General features: G+C 39.0%; 1 protein-coding gene across 1 annotated transcript in view; it reads left to right on the top strand.

Annotated features, from left to right (window-relative positions):
- The window catches only part of fndc3a (fibronectin type III domain containing 3A), a 152,329-nt gene that overhangs the window by 23,934 nt on the left and 113,967 nt on the right, over positions 1–14,428 (top strand). The gene's annotated exons all lie outside the window — the stretch shown is intronic.

Genomic DNA, 14,428 nt, shown 5'->3' with positions numbered 1-14,428 from the left:
CATTATCACCAGACCTATGTAAGCGTCAATATATACCTTGATGTTGCAGAAAAAAGATCATATATTTTTTTTAACCGATTTCCGAACTCTAAATGGGCGAATTTTGGCGAATTAAACGCCTTTCTAATATTCGCTCTCGGAGCGATGACGTCACATCGGGAAGCAATCCGCCATTTTCTCAAACACCGAGTCAAATCAGCTCTGTTATTTTCCGTTTTTTCGACTGTTTTCCGTACCTTGGAGACATCATGCCTCGTCGGTGTGTTGTCGGAGGGTGTAACAACACGAACAGGGACGGATTCAAGTTGCACCAGTGGCCCAAAGATGCGAAAGTGGCAAGAAATTGGACGTTTGTTCCGCACACTTTACCGACGAAAGCTATGCTACGACAGAGATGGCAAGAATGTGTGGATATCCTGCGACACTCAAAGCAGATGCATTTCCAATGATAAAGTCAAAGAAATCTGCCGCCAGACCCCCATTGAATCTGCCGGAGTGTGTGAGCAATTCAGGAACAAAGGTCCTCGGTAACACGGCAAGCAATGGCGGCAGTTTGTTCCCGCAGACGAGCGAGCTAAACCCCCTGGATGTCTTGGCTCACACCGTCCCTTAAACTGGACAGATCAGCTTTCAGGAAAAGAGCGCGGATGAGGGTATGTCTACAGAATATATTAATTGATGAAAATTGGGCTGTCTGCACTCTCAAAGTGCATGTTGTTGCCAAATGTATTTCATATGCTGTAAACCTAGTTCATAGTTGTTAGTTTCCTTTAATGCCAAACAAACACATACCAATCGTTGGTTAGAAGGCGATCGCCAAATTCGTCCTCGCTTTCTCCCGTGTCGTTTTCGTCGGTTTCGCTTGCATACGGTTCAAACCGATTTGGCTCAATAGCTTCAGTTTCTTCTTCAATTTCGTTTTCGCTACCTGCCTCCACACTACAACCATCCGTTTCAATACATTCGTAATCTGTTGAATCGCTTAAGCCGCTGAAATCCGAGTCTGAATCCGAGCTAATGTCGCTATAGCTTGCTGTTCTTTCCGCCATGTTTGTTTGTGTTGGCTTCACTATGTGATGTCACAGGAAAATGGACGGGTGTTTATAACGATGGTTAAAATCAGGCACTTTGAAGCTTTTTTTAGGGATATTGCGTGATGGGTAAAATTTTGAAAAAAACTTCGAAAAATATAATAAGCCACTGGGAACTGATTTTTAATGGTTTTAACCATTCTGAAATTGTGATAATGTTCCCCTTTAACTATTTGCATTACTGCCGTCAGCAAAGAAAAATTTGCAAATTAGCTGCACTGTTTTAAAAGCCGCAGGGATCAAAGTGTAGGATGAAAGTAGCAGCTTTTAGTGGGGAAGTTACGGTAAATACGTTGTGAGCACATTCAACAATACCACGATGATGATAATAATAATAATAACTGTGATATATCTGGTTGAAATAACTGTGTCATGACATCATCAAATCACAAGCACTATCTCAGCTGGCTCATCAGAGTGAGATGACTGTCTTATTAAACATGACACACACTGCAGACTGGGAAAAAAACATTTCTCCCCGCAACTTGATGATGTATTTCATGAGAAGGGGGCGGGACTTAGTTGGTCCACACAGGTATCTTTCCCATCGTCTATCCAACCTCGCCGCAGTTTATGGAGATAAGAGCGGCTAATATTAGCAAATGTCACATCCACACGCTTTTCCAGCCATCATGTCATCTTCTGCTGTGGAAAGAAAGCGAGCTTTGTTCACGGCCAGGATGATCTCATGGAATTCTCTTCCTGCCTTGTTGACTCCACCAAAAGGTTGCCTGATTACCTGCGCGCGTCACACGTGTCAGCGTGTTTTATGCCAGGGGAGAGGAATAATAAAATCCAGCCGTACTTCCCCGCTTGACGTCACCGTCCTCCTGTTCAGACCAATTTGAGTCGCTGCGTGTTGGCGATGGCTGAAGTGCGCTGAAATGTCTTCTCATGTGGCGTAATAACACATATCTGATAACACGCAGCGCGGCGGCTGTGTTTGTGGAACAGTCGTCCTTTGGGACAATGTCAATACCCAGAGGGATGTGATAAAAACACAGCACTTTTGTCATCTTTTCCTGCCTGACAGTTCATTTGATAGTCCTGAGAAAGTCATCTGATCATTGTCACCACGGTTAGGATTAGAGATGATAAATGCGTTAAAATGTAATATCGGAAATTATCGGTATCGTTTTTTTTATTATCGGTATCAATTTTTTATTTTTTTATTTTTTTAATTAAATCAACATAAAAAACACAAGATACACTTACAATTAGTGCACCAACCCAAAAAACCTCCCTCCCCCATTCACACTCATTCACACAAAAGGGTTGTTTCTTTCTGTTATTAATATTGTGGTTCCTACATTATATATCAATATATATCAATACAGTCTGCAAGGGATACAGTCCGTAAGCACACATGATTGTGCGTGCTGCTGGTCCACTAATAGTACTAACCTTTAACAGTTAATTTGACTCATTTTCATTAATTACTAGTTTCTATGTAACTGTTTTTATATTGTTTTACTTTCTTTTTTATTCAAGAAAATGTTTTTAATTTATATATCTTATTTTATTTTATTAATTTTTTTTAAAAGGATCTTATCTTCACCATACCTGGTTGTCCAAATTATGCATAATAATGTGTTAATTCCACGACTGTATATATCGGTTGATATCGGTATCGGTAAATAAAGAGTTGGACAATATCGGAATATCGGATATCGGCAAAAAGCCATTATCGGACAGCCCTAGTTAAGATGGCTGTCAATACCACAACATTTATAAATAAGTTAATCAGTCAGTAACTTTTTTAAATGCCCTATAGCAGGGGTCGGCAACCCAAAACGTTGAAAGAGCCATATTGGACCAAAAATACAAAAAAATAATTTGTCTGGAGCCGCAAAAAAACGAAAAGCCGTATATAAGTCTTATAATGAAGGCAACACACGCCGTAAGTGTCTATATTAGCTATTAGGAGTATGGGAAAAATGTATCCGAATTCGAATCGCCGTTCTCACGTTGTGCGATTCAGAATCGATTCTCATTTTTAAAAAATCGATTATTTTTTTTAATTTTTGAAATTAATTTTTTGATTTTATTTGTATTTTTTATTTTTTATTAATCAATCCAACAAAACAATACACAGCAATACCATAACAATGCAATGCAATTCCAATACCAAACCCGACCCAGCAACACTCAGAACTGCAATAAACAGAGCAATTGAGAGGAGACACAAACACGACACAGAACAAACCAAAAGTAGTGAAACAAAATTGAATATTTTCAACAACCGTATCAATATTAATTACAATTTCAACATAGCAGTGATTAAAAATCCCTAATTGACATTATCATTAGACATTTATAAAAAATTAAAAAAAAGAACAATAGTGTCACAGTGGCTTACACTTGCATCGCATCTCATAAGCTTGACAACACACTGTGTCCAATATTTTCACAAAGATAAAATAAGTCATATTTTTGGTTCATTTAATAGTTAAAACAAATGTACATTATTGCAATCAGTTGATAAAACATTGTCCTTTACAATTATAAAAGCTTTTTACAAAATCTACTACTCTGCTTGCATGTCAGCAGACTGGGGTAGATCCTGCTGAAATCCTATGTATTGAATGAATAGAGAATCCTTTTGAATCGGGGAAAAATCGTTTTTGGATCGAGAACCGTGTTGAATTGGGAAAAAAAAAATCGATTTTGAATCGAGAATCGTGTTGAATTGAAAAAAAAAAATCGATTTTGAATCGAATCGTGACCTCAAGAATGGATATTGAATCGAATCGTGGGACACCCAAAGATTTACAGCCCTATTAGCTATAATTTCCTACAATCAAAATGACTGTGTCGCAGGTTGAAGCAAATCTTCGTTGACAGAAATGTTGAAATGTAAAATTTATTCTACACATTTTTACAACATTAGAAACTATTAGTAAATTAGAGGCGAATCAGAAGGTGAGATAACTCCTGGAAATTACTGGCTTATAATGGCCAAAGGTATAGATGTGTGTGTCCAAGTTAAAGGAAACGGCAGGCTGTCTTTTTCAAGTGGATTTATTACTCTCTTTGGCAAGCTGGGTAACGTTTGCTGTGGTCAATCAATCAATCAATTCCTTTATTGTCATTGTCATAATAACACTTAAGTCATACAAGTCAACGAGATTTTGTTTGAGCTTTGTCTAGCGGCATAGAAACTGCATTGAAGTGCAGGTTGACGATAGTTTACAGTTTAGCATTGTCAAAAAGATGGGGAATAGAGGGGCATAGGGGTGGGAACAGTCAGATGTCTGATGGGTGTTACGTTGATGTTGCAGCAATGCAATGTCCAGAGCACAATTATAGAGGTGGTGAAGAGTGAGGTAATAAGATGGTCCGGGGCAGCAAAGAGGCAGGCTGTTCATTTAGCAGTCTCACAGCCTGGGGATACAGACTGTAAGACATTCTGGTGGTCCTGGCGCAAATCGATCTACACCTCCTTCCAGAGGGTAGCAGGTTGAAGAAGCCATGTGCTGGGTGGTATCTGTCCTTCAGGATGTTGTGTACTCGCTTTAGGCAGCGAGTTGTGTACATGGCACTCATCTCTGGGAGCATCGTCCTTGTAATTTTCCCCGCCGCTTTAACCACTCGCTGGAGGGCCTGTTGGTTCGCTTTAGTGCAGCCAGCAAACAACACTAAAAAGCCGTAAGTAAGGACACTGCTGATGGCACAGTTGTAAAAGTTTACCATTGATTTCTGCGGAATGTTTGCGCATTTTAGTTTCCTCAACAACAAAAAAAACGTTGTAGGGCCTTTCCGACTGTAGAAGCAGTGTTAATGTCCCAGCATAGATCTTCTGTTATGTTCACCCCTAAGAATTTTGAAATGCTTGACCCTTTCTACGAGATGGTCTGGAACAACATGGCACACAAACAACGATCAGAAATGCAGCCAATATTGCATACAGATAATGTGTCATGAGACATGCAAATATACATTGAGTTGAGTTGAGTTTGAGTTTATTTCGAACATGCAAGCATACAACATGATACATCACAATTTCCAATTTCTCTTTTCAACATGTTCGAAAAGGAGTAGGAAGAAGCAGAGCTTATTTAATCCTACCCCTTTTCATTTACATGACAGTTGCTAAAACTTTTGTTCACTTCCTGTTCTCAATTTATTCACAATATACTCCATAAGTAATCACAATAAAAATAAATAAATAAATAATAATTGGTGAAGTAAGTCATATTACATATAATGAGATAAGTAAGATTATTTTGAGGATGAAATAATGGATGGATGGAATAAATCCAGAATGATTATCATAGTTCTTCTTCTTTGTACTTTGTAAACACTTTAAGTTTGAAGAGTTTCTTGAAGTGGATCATATTAGTACATTGTTTGATTGCTTTGCTTAATCCATTCCATAATTTAATTCCACATACTGATATACTGAAGGTCTTAAGTGTTGTTGGTGCATACAAATGTTTTAAATTACATTTTTCTCTAACATTATATTTCTCCTCTTTTTTTGAGAAGAATTGTTGTATATTCTTGGGTAACAGATTGTAGTTTGCTTTGTTTATCATTTTAGCTGTTTGCAAATTCACTATGTCATGGAATTTCAGTATTTTTGATTCAATAAATAAAGGATTTGTATGTTCTCTATATCCAACATTATGTATTATTCTAACTGATCTTTTTTGTAAGACTGTTAATGAATGAAGTGTATTTTTGTAGTTATTTCCCCATAATAACTCAGGTATGGTAACACTAGCGAGCAGTAGAGAATATGAAGTGATATTTGGTCCAGAACATGTTTTGCTTTATTCATTATTGACGTGTTTCTTGCTACTTTATGTTGTATATTTTTTACATGAGATTTCCAGTTCAATTTATCATCAATCATTATACCTAGAAATTTGGTTTCATTTACTCTTTCAATTTCTATTCCGTCTATTTGTATTTGTGTTTGACTTTCTCTTCTACTGTTACCAAATAGCATTATTTTAGTTTTACTGAGATTTAACGATAGTCTTTTTTTGTCAAACCATCTTTTTAATTTATTAATTTCTTCTGTTATTATTTGTATTATCTTCTGTGTGTTTTCCCCTGAACAAAACGCTGTTGTGTCGACTGACTGCAAATAATACTAACTTTAAATCTTTTGTAACTTTACAAATGTCATTTACATAGAGATTGAACAATTTAGGTCTTGGTATTGATCCCTGAGGTACACCACAGGATATATTTAGCGTTGTAGACGTGTGTTCGCCTAGCTTCACGTATTGTTTCCTGTTTGAGATAACTTCTTATCCAGTTTAAGACTAACCCTCTGATGCCGTATCGTTCTAGTTTTTTGATTAAAATATTGTGATTAATTGTGTCAAATGCTTTAGTTAGATCCATAAACACTGCTGCCGCACATTTTTTTTACTATCTATTGCATTGGTAATTTATTCTGTAATTTCAATTAAAACCATTGAAGTTGAAACATTAGCTCTGTATCCATACTGGTTCTCCGAGTATTTTATTTTTGTTTGTGAAACTCTCTAATCTGTTGTTTTCAATGATTTTAGAAAATTGTGGAAGTAAGGAAACAGGTCTATAATTTGTAAATTTGTGTCTGTCTCCAGTCTTATAAATTGGTGGAACTTTAGCTATTTTCATTTTGTTTGGAAATTTACCTGTTTGAAATGATAGGTTACTAATATACATTAATGGTCCTGAGATCTCTTCAATAACCTTTTTTATCGTTTCCATATCAATTCAGTTACAATCAGTTGAAGTCTTAGATTTACATTTTTTCACAATTGTAACTATTGTATACATTATATACAAAGAGGATAAAACTAAAGGAAATTAAATGAGCTCAAATATACCTACCCATGAGGCATAATGATGCAATATGTACATACAGCTAGGGATGTCCCGATCCAGGTTTTTGCACTTCCGATCCGGTACCGATATTGTTTTTGCACTTCCGATCCGATACCGATACTGACCGATGCCGATACTGACCGATACTGGCCTATCCGAGCATGTATTAAAGTTTAAAGTTATTTAGCCTACTTAGTTGTCAGAATCATGTTGAAAAGGGTTTTAGTACTCTTGATAACAACTAGCCAGCTGAATTAGGGGAGTTTGAATAATACACAATGGTTGGTAACAAGAAACTGACCTGTTTATTCAAGGATAAACACAAAATAGACAAAATTATACATGACAAACAGAAATGGCATCATTGAACTAGGGCTGGGCGATATGGCCTTTTTTAAATATTGCAATATTTTAAGGCCATATTGCGATACACGATATATATCTCGATATTTTGCCTTAGCCTTGAATGGACACTTGATGCATATAATCACAGCAGTATGATGATTCTATGTGTTTTGATTGATTGATTGAGACTTTTATTCGTAGGTTGCACAGTGAAGTACATATTCCGTACAATTGACCACTAAATGGTAACACCCGAATAAGTTTTTCAACTTGTTTAAGTCGGGGTCCACTTAAATTGATTCATGATACAGATATATACTATCATATGTATACTATCATCATAATACAGTCATCACACAAGATAATCACATTGAATTATTTATAATCCGGGGTGTGGAGGGGGGCGCCTGATGTAAGTGTCAAAAAGACAGCCAAAAGAGTTTGATATGAGAATAAATCTAAAGTTAAAATATAGGGTAGAAATGCACCCATTTGCAGGAAATGTAGTCTTGATTTTCAAAATGTTCTTTCAAGGCTTGCATGTCTACATTAAAACATTCTTCTTCATACTGCATTAATATATGCTACTTTTAAACTTTCATGCAGAGAAGGAAATCACAACTAAAAAAAATCACTAATTTTTTCATACGGTGTTGATGTGGAAATTTTTGCCTTGGCATTTTGATGGTGTGGACGTGTGGCACCGAATGGAGATAAGCGTCTCGACAGACCTTACAATATTTGAACAATGATGACGAAAACTGTTTTCTCTGTCGTGTCCGTGTGGCGAAAATTGTTATGCGCTTATTTTTTTATTTGATTTTGTGCGTGGCATAGATTTGCCGTGCGCAGAGGACGTTTGAGCAGGCGCGCACCTTAGCGGCTGCGCTAGCATCACAGCTAACGTTAGCCATGCTGCTACCTCTCTGCTGGGAGAGGACGTATACGTATGTGACGTGTGACGTGTGTAAGAAGTTGCGCTTGCTGTCTGTGAGAAGGAGACAGAAGAAGGAGTGGGAAGAGCCTGTAGTGCAATGCCAGCAGCTAAAAGCAACTACGTGAGAATCCATAGACCTGTGGATGCGTTGAAGGTGTGCTGGAAAATGCGGAACGGAAATAGAGAGCAGCAGAAAAGTGGAATGTATTATTTAAATCTGTGCGTTGGAAAACACGGACCGGAGTTTTTTTTTAAACTGGATCTGGATCGGCATTTTCCCATGCCTTGCCGATACGCATTTTTTGGCAAATATCGGCGGCCGATCCGATCCAAATATCGGATCGGGACATCCCTACATACAGCTAGCCTAAATAGCATGTTAGCATTGATTAGCTTGCAGTCATACACTGACCAAATATGCCTGATTAGGACTCCACACAAGTCAATAACATCAACAAAGCTCGCATATGTGCATTCACGCACAGCATAAAATGTTTGGTGGACAAGATGAGACAAAGGAGTGGAACATTTTATATGTAAACAAACTGTTGCGTTTGTTTGTATTTCCCCCCCATTGTCAATCTTTTTTTTTAAATGCTCCAGGGAGGCACTAAAGAGCCGCTTGCGGCTTGAGAGCCGCGGGTTGCTGACCCCCGCCCTATCGCAACAATACATGAATTATATATGCGAAAATACATCAGGTCCACTAAAGGCGGGGCTGATAAAACAATATCATATACAGTACAGGCCACAAGTTTAGACACACTTTCTCTTCATTCAATGCGTTTTCTTTATTTTCATGACTATTTACATTGTAGATTGTCACTGAAGGCATCAAAACTATGAATGAACACATGTGGAGTTATGTCCTTAACAAAAAAAAGTGAAATAACTGAAAACATGTCTATCTGTGTTGGCCCTGCGATGAGGTGGCGACATGTCCAGGGTGTACCCCGCCTTCCGCCCGAATGCAGCTGAGATAGGCTTCAGCACCCCCGCGACCCCAGAAGGGACAAGCGGTAGAAAATGGATGGATGGAACTGAAAACATGTTTTATGCACGTTTTATGTTTTACGCACCTGCCTGTGAATCCTTTTTGTCTTGTATAGAGAGAGAGTGAGGTAGGGTGCCGTTACTTCTGTTGACCGCAAAAGGCTATCTTTTTCCATCATAGTGTGGTCCATATAGTCCTGCAAATCCATCTGCTTGTAATGTATTGTTTTTTACTCAAAGGGCAAATAAATCACCCTCAAAACTGCAGTAATGACTTAATGTTGCATCCTTGGACCCAGCGTGTCAGACAGAAACCCTGCTTTTTACTCTCAATCAATCAATCAATCAATCAATGTTTACTTATATAGCCCTAAATCACAAGTGTCTCAAAGGGCTGCACAAGTCACAACGACATCCTAGGCTCAGATCCCACATGTCAGTGTGAATGATTGTGCTCTGCGATTTACCATGCTAATTTGGGTTAGCTTGTCAATGAGCAAGTCCATTGTGGGTTTGTGTTAAGCTAGCGGCATGAGAGCCAACCTTCATCCTGCATAACTTTTCCTGACTAAAACCAGTTACACCCTTTCGAGAATCAATGGGTAGACTACCATGGATTCACCAGAACCATAGAGTACGGTTTAGTCCTAAACTTGTGACATTCACTCACATATGCGCACCATTCAACCCTAAAACATGTACCTTATATTTACAATAGGGGTGTAACGGTACACAAAAATTTCGGTTCGGTACGTACCTCGGTTTAGAGGTCCCGGTTCGGTTCATTTTCGGTACAGTCAGAAAACAACAAAATATAAATTTTTTGGTTATTTATTCACCAAATTTGTAAACAATGGCATAACATACATATACACACAGGGTCCATTGACAGGGTTAATGTGGTCAACATATATAAAATAAAAACTAAATGAGATAAGGCTCAGAATGGTTTCTTAACAAAACCTTTCTACATATGAAGTGCTTTTTTTTTATTGATTGATTGATTGATTGAGACTTTTATTAGTAGATTGCACAGTACATATTCCGTACAATTGACCACTAAATGGTAACACCCCAATAAGTTTTTCAACTTGTTTAAGTCGAGATCTACGTTAATCAACATTAAACTGCCTCAAGTTGTTGCTCAGATTAAATAAAATGACACAACTTTTCTTCTACATATAAAAAGTGCAACATTAAACAGTTTCAAGTCAACTGAGCCTCAGATTAACTTTTCTTCCCCCCCCAGCCTGGCTAACTTGGCAGTAAGAGGATATATGGGCTTATTGTTCTTCCACCATAGAAGTGGGTCAAAATCTAGTTTCTAATGCAATATGGACTTATATCTGCTGCTATAAAAACATTTGTTATTGCTTTAGCCCTGCCTGACTCGCCGAGGAGAGGCTGCTTGAATGCGGTGGTGACGCTTCAAATGGGTTAGCATGTGTTATGAGAGTAGCGTATGTGTGTGTGTGTGTGGCCCTTTAATATGTGTGTGGGCGAGCGAGGTGAGGGTGCGTGGAGTGGCTAGTGTTTTGTTGGATTGGCTGTGTGCAAGACCTCAATAAAGCCACGATTTGCAACTAATCGCCGGACTCGTCATTTACCCTGGAATCCGGAGCTGTGGAGACCCACTGCCGGGTAGAGTGAAGGGCGTTGCCCCCGAGAATACATCGGCCCTGTAAGAGTGTCTCTCCTGCGCTCCTCGACTACGGTCCGGGAGCCAGAAGCAGGAAAGGTGCAACACATGTTTGACGTGTTGTCAGAAGCAGCTGCTGAACAATGTCTGCAAACCTCCGTCCTCCATTGTTGTATCGCGCAGCCGAAGTGTTCCCAAACGGGAGATCTTAACGAGACAGGAGGGTCTTCCAGCTCTGGCTTTTACATGCTAGCAGCCCGGTCGCTGGTAGCATGTGTGCTCATTCGGTACACCTCGGTTTAGGAGGTGTACCGTTACACCCTTAATTTACAATATTGCAAAATTCAAGACTTATATTGATATTCACATTAGGATAGAAAAATAGATGTTTTAGGCCATATGGCTAACCCCACCGTATGCCAGTAGCATGCTATATCCCGTGCTTATGTATGCGATTGACCAAGCACAGCATGGCAGCGATGGTTAACCCCTCTCACTGACCTTTTGCTTTGACAAGCAGCAAGGACACTTCCTCCCTTCTCTTTTGGGTTTCTCTCTCTCTGTCTGGGCTTGGTATTAACGCTCGACCGGAGCAGTCATTGTGAGTCAGAGAAGAAGCTGCTGTCGTGGGGTCATTACCTGAGATGATTCCTTTTTAGAGATCACTTTGTTTACGGCGTGATTCACATCCTCCGTCCATTAACTGCATCCCCCTAACCCCACCCCTCGCAGTGTCTTTCACCTGCTATTTAATGTCTTTTAAATGTTTAAAGCTAGCACGACCTCTCTAATGGCTATTATTGTTCATTGCTTTTCTTGTCCACCCAATCTTGTAACCAAAGGAAGATGACATTCTTAAAAGGTGGTTTTCCAAGCAGATGTACTATGTACTGATGGTTTGTAAAAGGTTACATACTTTTTATTGATGCTCTGACATTATTATGTCTGTTTATGAACATCAAACTGTTTAGAAATCCAGCATTCCCATAATTTCTTTGCCCCATTTTTGAGGAAAGAGGTGCTCATGCTAGTTTCTGAAGTTGCGGCACAATTACGCCTCTAACCTTCCCGTAACTTAGTCCTTCTCAATTATTTTCTGTTACGCCCCCTCTAGAAGGAAGAAAACATTTCATGCTCTCCGCCGTGACTATAAATAGTATTATTTGTCTTTAAAAGTGTTCTAAGTACACCTCTGCATAACATTGTATCCTTATTACCGTATTTTTTGGACTATAAGTCGCAGTTTTTTTCATAGTTTGGCCGCGCTCCAGTGCGTTTTATATATGTTTTTTTCCTTATTTATAATGCATTTTCAGCAGGTGCGACTTATACTCCGGTGCAACTTATACTCCGAAAAATACGGTACTGTAAAGAAAACAAAGAAATAGATCAACTTACAACATAAGACAATTATTGACATTGATTTCAGTCCGTAACAGACGATTTAAAATGCATCAATTTGCCTGAAATAAATAAAAAAAATAAAATCCTTATTCAAGTTAACATTTTTTTTAGCCCCAATACGTTCTTGGTCGTAGTTTGTAGCGCAATCCAAGATAATTTCTTGATTGTGTCTGCTATTTAACATCAGCATAGCCATGAGAGACAGAATATTTGTGGCAATATTACAGTTTGACACTTTATGTGCTAGTCGTCATGGGAAATGTGGTTTTCTTCCGGAAAAACGCTACTGCTTTGATCCACTGGCGCCGCCAAAATCAACCAACACGGAAAGTTCTCAAGTGGGGCTTTAAATCAGTGTTTCACATTTATAGGGCCAAGGAATGGGCCGGGAGCGCCCCCTAGAGGGCCACTAAAAATATCTGTTCCTCAGCTGTGGTCCGTATGAGCTGCAGCGATACTCAGTTGTAATACACTTTTCCACCACTTGTGGCAGTAATGACAATATCGAACAAACAGAAAAAATCAGGAGCATATGTCGTAGAAATTTCTTAAGCGCAGCAATTATGACTAAGTGTATTTTCATTTGCGCTTAAAGTTTAGTTATTAGTTCAGTTCATTTATTTTAGCACTACCGTATTTTTCGGACTATAAGTCGCAGTTTTTTTCATAGTTTGGCCGGGGGGTGCGACTTATACTCAGGAGCGACTTATGTGTGAAATTATTAAAGGGGAACATTATCACCAGACCTGTGTAAGCGTCAATCTATATCTTGATGTTGCAGAAAAAAGACCATATATTTTTTTAACCGATTTCCGAACTCTAAATGGGTGAATTTTGGCAAATTAAACGGCTTTCTAATATTCGCTCTCGGAGCGATGACGTCACAACACACAGCAATCCGCCATTTTCTCAAACACCGAGTCAAATCAGCTCTGTTATTTTCCGTTTTTTGGACTGTTTTCCGTACCTTGGAGACATCATGCCTCGTTGGTGTGTTGTCGGAGGGTGTAACAACATGAACAGGGACGGATTCAAGTTGCACCAGTGGCCCAAAGATGCGAAAGTGGCAAGAAATTGGACGTTTGTTCCGCACACTTTACCAACGAAAGCTATGCTACGACAGAGATGGCAAGAATGTGTGGATATCCTGCGACACTCAAAGCAGATGCATTTCCAACGATAAAGTCAAAGAAATCTGCCGCCAGACCCCCATTGAATCTGCCGGAGTGTGTGAGCAATTCAGGGACAAAGGACCTCGGTAGCACGGCAAGCAATGGCGGCAGTTTGTTCCCGCAGACGAGCGAGCTAAACCCCCTGGATGTTTTGGCTCACATCGACCCTAGCTTCCCTGGCCTGCTGACATCAACTCCAAAACTGGACAGATCAGCTTTCAGGAAAAGAGCGCGGATGAGGGTATGTCTACAGAATATATTAATTGATGAAAATTGGGCTGTCTGCACTCTCAAAGTGCATGTTGTTGCCAAATGTATTTCATATGCTGTAAACCTAGTTCATAGTTGTTAGTTTCCTTTAATGCCAAACAAACACATACCAATTGTTGGTTAGAAGGCGATCGCCGAATTCGTCCTCGCTTTCTCCCGTGTCGCTGGCTGTCGTGTCGTTTGCGTCGGTTTCGCTTGCATACGGTTCAAACCGATATGGCTCAATAGCTTCAGTTTCTTCTTCAATTTTGTTTTCGCTACCTGCCTTCACACTACAACCATCCATTTCAATACATTCGTAATCTGTTGAATCGCTTAAGCCGCTGAAATCCGAGTCTGAATCCGAGCTAATGTCGCTATAGCTTGCTGTTCTTTCCGCCATGTTTGTTTGTGTTGGCTTCACTATGTGACGTCACAGGAAAATGGACGGGTGTTTATAACGATGGTTAAAATCAGGCACTTTGAAGCTTTTTTAAGGGATATTGCGTGATGGGTAACATTTTGAAAAAAACTTCGAAAAATAAAATAAGCCACTGGGAACTGATTTTTAATGGTTTTAACCATTCTGAAATTGTGATAATGTTCCCCTTTAACACATTAGCGTAAAATATCAAATAATATTATTTAGCTCATTCACGTAAGAGACTAGACGTATAAGATTTCATTGGATTTAGCGATTAGGAGTGACAGATTGTTTGGTTAACGTATAGCATGTTCTATATGTTATAGTTATTTGAATGACTCTTAC

This window comes from Nerophis lumbriciformis, linkage group LG17 (assembly GCF_033978685.3).
Source record: "Nerophis lumbriciformis linkage group LG17, RoL_Nlum_v2.1, whole genome shotgun sequence".
NCBI lineage: Eukaryota > Metazoa > Chordata > Actinopteri > Syngnathiformes > Syngnathidae > Nerophis > Nerophis lumbriciformis.
Note: the sequence above shows the minus strand (reverse complement) of the source record. Positions and strands in the feature narration are given on the sequence as shown.